We start from the raw sequence: 6,610 nt of genomic DNA, 5'->3' as shown, positions 1-6,610 counted from the left end.
CTTTCCATTTACATTTCATTACTTTCTACACTATCTGAAATGTCACCGAAGCTTGAAATTTGAGGTGGCAGCGAAGGGCTGTTGACTTCTGTGGAGACAAAGGTGATTCCATCTTGGATGCTAATCTGTCATGTTGACTTCTGATCAACTTCAATCCCTGCAGTGCTTCGTGATTCCTGCTTTATTAGACACTGTGCCTGTGTATGAACATGTCAACCTGATGTTATTGCACAAATTACAGGTTAAGATGCACATAGCACTCTCTCCTGTTCTGGAGGGTGGCCTGTAATTATCTCTGTAGAGCACATATCCCCTTTTCCTGGGTCTGAGGAGTAAGGAGACAGAGCTCTACCTGTCTTTTTTTTTGAGACAGGAGCCTCAAGCTGTCCCCCTGGGTAGAGCGCTGTGGCATCACAGCTCACTGCAACCTCCAACTCCTGGGCTCAAGCAAGTCTCCTGCCTCAGCCTCCCAAGTAGCTGGGACCACAGGCACCTGCCACAACGCCCGGCTATTTTTTGGTTGCAGCCATCATTGTTGTTTGGCGGGCCCGGGCTGGATTCAGGTGTACGTACCTTGGGTGTACGTGCCTGATGCCTTAGCCACTTGAGCCATAGGCGCTGAGCCAGATCTACCTGTCTTGTGGCCACCCAAGACCACATTTCCATCTGTAATTTCCCCAACAAAGCATCTTTTACCAACAAGCTGGATATCCCTGCCTCATTCCTTTGTTTCCCAGCTCTTCTGGCATTTGGGGACTGTCTTGGAACTGTGGTCCTTTCGTGGAACACCCTTGCAGGTTACATAGTTCCTAGCTTGTCTTCATAGCAGTGGCCAAGAAAAAATGGCTTAACTCTCCTAAGCTTTTATATCCTACAAAACAAGCTTGAAAACTCATCAGTAATGCTCTCCCCAAAGAGTCAAGGTGATAAATGTCAGATATATGCTTTTCCAGTAAAAGAGATTCATAGTAATAAAGTTTTGCCAAAAGCCTTCAAGACACTCAGGCTACAAAGGAACCATTTTTTGTTCCTAATGAAAAACAGTATGTTCTTAGCACTATCTAGAGTCAATTGTTGGTTAGGTACCCAGTGTTAGTGGGCTCTTTTATGACCACATTCTAAACTCTTGCAATAAAGGGTTTCTATCACAAAGCCTGGTGAATCCTTATACCACAGAGTTATCTCTGACAGTAAAACCTTTATCTCTGTGGCTTAAAAAACTTAATAGTCTCACTTCCTCTAGGTATTTATATAGTGCACAGAATTCTTTCCTCTGGAAAATATTGGCTTCAAAATGCATATATACATATTTTTTTGAGATAGAGTCTCATTATGTCACCCTCAGTAGAGTGTCTTGGTGTCACAGCTCACAGCAACCTCAAACTCTTGGGCTTAAGCGATTCTCTTGCTTAAGCCTCCCAAGTAGCTGGGAGGGACTAGAGGTGCCCACCACAATACCTGACTATTTTTTTGTTGCAATTGTCATTGTTGTTTAGTTGGCCCAGGCTGGGTTTGAACCTGCCACCCTTGGTGCATGTGGCTGGCACTGTAACCACTGTGCTACGGGCACTGAGCCAAATGCATATTTTAAATGTCATTCTTTCAACACAGGGAATTACTTAATGTTGCATTAGCATACCAGAATATCTTTCTATTTTCCTACTTGGGCTTGATTTGAGGAACCCTCGTTTATAGCTTCTCTTAACCCAGAGCAAAGTGTTTGTCAAGATAGGGAAGAACAAGGGGTGCAATAAAAATACCATTATTTAGGGAAACAGAGACTTAATTTCATTTAAAAATTTTTTGTAGTTGGCTCGGCGTCTATGGCTCAAGTGGCTTAATACACCTGAGCTGGTGGGTTCTAATCCAGCCTTGCCTGCCAAACAACAATGACGGCTACAACCAAAAAATAGCCGGGTGTTGTGGTGGGTGCCTGTAATCCCAGCTACTTGGGAGGCAGAGGCAGGAGAGTCACTTGAGCCCAGGAGTTTGAGGTTGCTATGAGCTGTGACTCCACAGCACTCAACCCAGGGTGACAACTTGAGGCTCTGTCTCAAAAAAAAATTTTTTCTGTAGTTATTTAATTTTTTAATTGATAAAAATTGTACATATTTACAAGGTACATAGTGATGTTTAAATTCATACAGTATATGGTGATCAGATGAGGATAATTAGCATATCCATCAGGTCAAATATTTATCATCTCTTTCTGTTGGGAGCGTTCAGTATCCTCTTTCTAGGTATCTGAAATGAAATGACATATTATTGCCCAGATGACAGAAGAACAGTTTGTTCTGGCTCCCAAAATGAGTGAGCGGGAAGCGAGAGAGGCCAATAGCAGGAGGAGGAAGAAGAGGAACTCTTGAGGAAAGCCATTGCTGAAAGCCTGGATGGTTGTCAGCCTTCTGATCTCGACCTCTGGCCATGGGACCATCTTCACAGTCCCACCAAGACAAAAACCACAGACTCTGGGGCCACTGAAGGCGAGTCTCCCTGTTCTGACGCCTTCTGCTCACTGAGCATTACCGTAGCAGAGGGATCTCCTGTTGAAAGTAGATATTTAGAAATGCTCTGGTTCCTTTAGTGATTTTAAAGAGGTTAAATTAGACAGTAAATACTCTTATCTCCAAGGAAAAACCAACATTTGGTTAAAGCCAAAGAAAAACCTTTCTTAATCAATCACATTATGTAATTCTTGGTAAGTGATAGCTTACCAAGTCCTCTTAATAAAAAAGTTTGTCCTTAGCCCCACTTTTCCCCAGATACCTACAGGCATATGGCAGCTGGCACCTTCATCACTATTTAAAGGCCCACATATCAGTCAGGGAAACAAGGTCGAGGAAGGGAGGAGCCTTGGCGCCACACTGAAAATACTGAAGAGGAGCTGATCTCTGGCAACTCAGGAAGCTGGGACCAGTCAAGCCAGTCAGTGTTTGAGAATGAGAACGCTAAATGTTTTGACAGATCTACTGGCCACTTGGCTGAGCACACACAGTGTGGGAAGCCACCAGAAAGTACTGGGGTGTGTGTGTGTGTGTGTGTGTTTTCAAAGATGCCCAGGGTAGGGGGGACACATTTAGGCACTGTCTACCTCTGACCCCAGCAGATCCAGAGGTCTCCAGGACATTGGTGACACTGCACACTACTTCTGGGGTATTTCATTCTGCCCTGCTGGAGTAGACCCTAACCAATAAACCAAGGCGATTCCCTGCCAGCTGAAAGTTTATCAAAAAAGACTGAAAATAGGTGATGCCTGTAGCTCAGTGGGTAGGGCATTGGCCACATACACTGAGGCTGGGTTTGAACCCAGCCGAGGCCAGCTAAAATCAACAATGACAACTGCAACAAAAAAATAGCTGGGTGTTGTGGGGGGTGCCTTAGTCCCAGCTACGTGGGAGGCTGAGGCAAGAGAATTGCTTAATCCCAGAGTTTGAGGTTGCTGTGAGCTGTGATGCCATAGCACTCTACTGAGGGTGACATAGTGAGACTCTGCCTTTAAAAAAAGCCCAAAAATGGCTCAGAGGCAGCTTAAAAAAAAAAAAAAAAAAAAACGGATTTGGGGAACCCAAAGGCTGGACCTCCTCTGAGCCAGAATGAATGTGGTCAAGGATATCAGGCTAGTGAAAAAAATGAAGGCGTCTCAAAAGACACGAGAGATGAAACCAAAGAGGAAAGGCAGGAGTTTGGGGCATCTGTCTGGCACTCAAAAACCAAGGATTGTCAAGAAAGCGCTGTTGGAAGCTTGAAAGAGAAACTGTTGTTGGAGGAAGAACAAACAACCAGTCATGGTCGGTCTTCCTAGGGGCTATTTGTTGAAAAAACTTCTAAAGAGGGAAACTCTATACCTGCCTCACAAAGCACTGCTACTGCTACTTTGCTACTTTGACCAATCAGAGAAGCTCAATTCTTATGCCAGGGAGTTCTGGAGAAGAAATCACTGTTTGTCCTGAGACACAGCTAAGTTCCTCTGAAATTCTTGACCTTGAAAGAGAAGTCTCTCCAGGTAGCAGAGTGACCTCAGATGAAGTAAGAATAATAGCAACAGATAAGGGGGTTGGTCATAAGGAAGATGCCAGGAAGGAAATACCTGTTCCTACCTTCTCGACCAGTACCCACGTATCCTGCCCACTCTGTGACCAGGGCTTCCCACCCACAGAGTTTGAGTGACATGCCACGTACTGCAATGGTTTGATGGAGCAAGATACAGTATCAACTCGGAGACAAAAAGAGGCCAAGATCACAAGCGACAGTGGGACAGCTGCTCAAGCTTCTTCAGACATCGACAGAATGACAAGTATTGTCTTTGTAAATCCCTGGTCCCATTGAGACAATATCAGTGTCATGTGGACTCCTGTCTCCAGCTTGCAAGGGGTGACCAAGGAGATGGGTCTGGAGGGAGTGGTAGAGCACGCTTAACTGTGGAGGCAAAGTGGCAGCAGAGGCTGAGGACCCCAAGGAAAGAGGCCATAGTGAAGGAGGACTCCTCAGTCTCTTGGAACATTCTGAGCACGAGACTGTAGATGCAGAGATAAAGACCAAGTCTTCAGAAACTGGAACCTTCAGGGCACCCTCACCAGAGGAGGAGAGACAGGCTGTAGCAGAGAGAGGCGGAGTTCTCCCCTGCCTCTCAACTTAAATGAGTCTCCTATCAAGTCTTTTGCTTCCATTTCAGAAGCCAGAGATTGCTTAGTGGACTTTAAAAAGCAACTGACTGTCCAGCTCGGTAGCCAGACACAGACCAAAGCTCGCAGAGGAAGGAGAAAATCCTGAATTTTCAGGGTCCAAAGGTTGAAGAAATCATTAGGGATAGGGTAGGTTCGGTAAGCCATACTGGGCTCCAGTTTATAGTTGGGCAAGTTTTGGCCCTGTAGTTTTTACCACCAGCACCCACTAAATATCCTGGTTTTTGTTTTTATGATCTGTATAGACAATTGTGTATAGCATTCTGTTTTATAACAGTCCATTTGAATTTACTTATAGTTAAAAGATAATTGAAATATATTTATGTTTGTATGAGATTTTTTAAAAAAAGACAAAGAAAGGAAAAGAAGGATATCTTAACTGTTGTATAAAAATTTCTGTGGGAAAAATGAGAAAAGTGGAAGAATCTCTACAAAAAGAGAGACAAAAGGCGAGAAATGAAGAAGAAAGTTTAAGGGGCTCAAAAACCATGACAAAAATGAGAATTAATCTTGCTTTTTTTGTTTGTTTATTTGCAGTTTTTTTGGCTGGGGCCAGGTTTGAACCCATCATGGGGCTGGCACCTACACCTTGAGCCACAGGTGCCACCGAACTCTTGCTATTGAAGTGAGTAAAAATGAAAAAATAAAAATACATCCAACCAACCAAACAAACAAAAAACCCCACATCAACAAAAAGAGAAGAAAAGGGGGGAAAAATAATATATACATAACAATTCATCGCCTGGACCCCAGGTGGCACTGTCGTGTTAAGAGACAGAGAACACATGCTGGTTTTGTTGTGAGCTATGAGTGCCAGAAACCACTCTCTAGTTGCCATGGAGCTCTGGTCTTGTCTTCCCGACTTAGTTGCCCTCAATCAGGGTCTGGTTGTTTTGTCACCATTCAGTCTCTATGGGATTGGAAACTTAAAGCTCTCACCAGATTCTTTAGGTGGCACATCTCAATGCCCCCTGACAACAACCCCTGGGCATGTGGGAGCTGCTCGGCTCTCCACACGAGTGGAAGCCCCAGCTCAGCAGGCGTGCCAGAGCCTGCCTTGCACCAGGACCCTGCAGACTATTTCTCCCACATGGCCCTCCCTTTGGCATCCCGGCTAGTAGTCAAACTGCTGGTAGATCCAACCCACCTGGTGTTTAAACCCAGCTGCTGGACACTATTCAAGCCCATCCATTCATTTAAGTGTTCCAAGGCAGGTCCAGTGAGCAGTTTAGCCTCAAATCAAAAAACTACAGGACAGCTCCTTCCTGTCCCCAGTCCTCTGTGGGCAGGCCACCTGTCCACACACTCACCATCTGTGCTGTTTTTCTTCAACTTCAGACCTCCTTGCTGGCTCCTGTGGTCCACCACTGCTTCACTGTGCCCAGAGTGATGGCTCCAGGTAGGTCCTCCCAGCCAGAAATGGCTGGAGTTCTCTTTCCCCTGCGCTATGAGTGGCTAATAGGGAGTTGTTTCTAGTTCACCACTTGCTCTGCCCCCTATTCCATTTGCCAATTTTTAAATCAAATTATTTGTATTTTTGCTGTTGAGTTGTTTGAATTCCTTGTAGATTCTGGATATTAATCCTCTATTGGAGCTAGGCATGATGGCTCACCTAGGTAATTCTAGCACTCTGGGAGGCTGAGGCAGGAGGATTCTTTGAACTCAGGAGTCTGAGATCAGCCTGAGCAAGAGCAAGACCCTGTCACTACTAAAAATAGAAACACTAGAGGGGTATTGTGGCAGGCATCTGTAGTTTCTCCCTATGTTCTAAGAATAACATTTTTATTTTTATTTATTTATTTATTTATTTATTTATTTTGAGTCAGAGCCTCAAGCTGTCCCCCTGGTAGAGTGCCGTGGCATTACAGCTCACAGCAACCTCCAACTCCTGGGCTCAAGCGAGTCTCTTGCCTCTGCCTCCCAAGTAG

The 6,610-nt window shown here is 44.8% G+C and overlaps 1 pseudogene; it reads left to right on the top strand.

Moving 5' to 3' along the window:
• Positions 1 to 2,264: 2,264 nt before the first annotated feature.
• Positions 2,265 to 4,770, top strand: LOC100940824 (annotated as a pseudogene).
• Positions 4,771 to 6,610: the final 1,840 nt, after the last annotated feature.

This window comes from Otolemur garnettii, unplaced genomic scaffold (assembly GCF_000181295.1).
Source record: "Otolemur garnettii isolate 467f Iridium unplaced genomic scaffold, OtoGar3 scaffold00045, whole genome shotgun sequence".
Lineage (NCBI taxonomy): Eukaryota > Metazoa > Chordata > Mammalia > Primates > Galagidae > Otolemur > Otolemur garnettii.
This window is presented reverse-complemented; position numbering and strand designations above follow the sequence as displayed.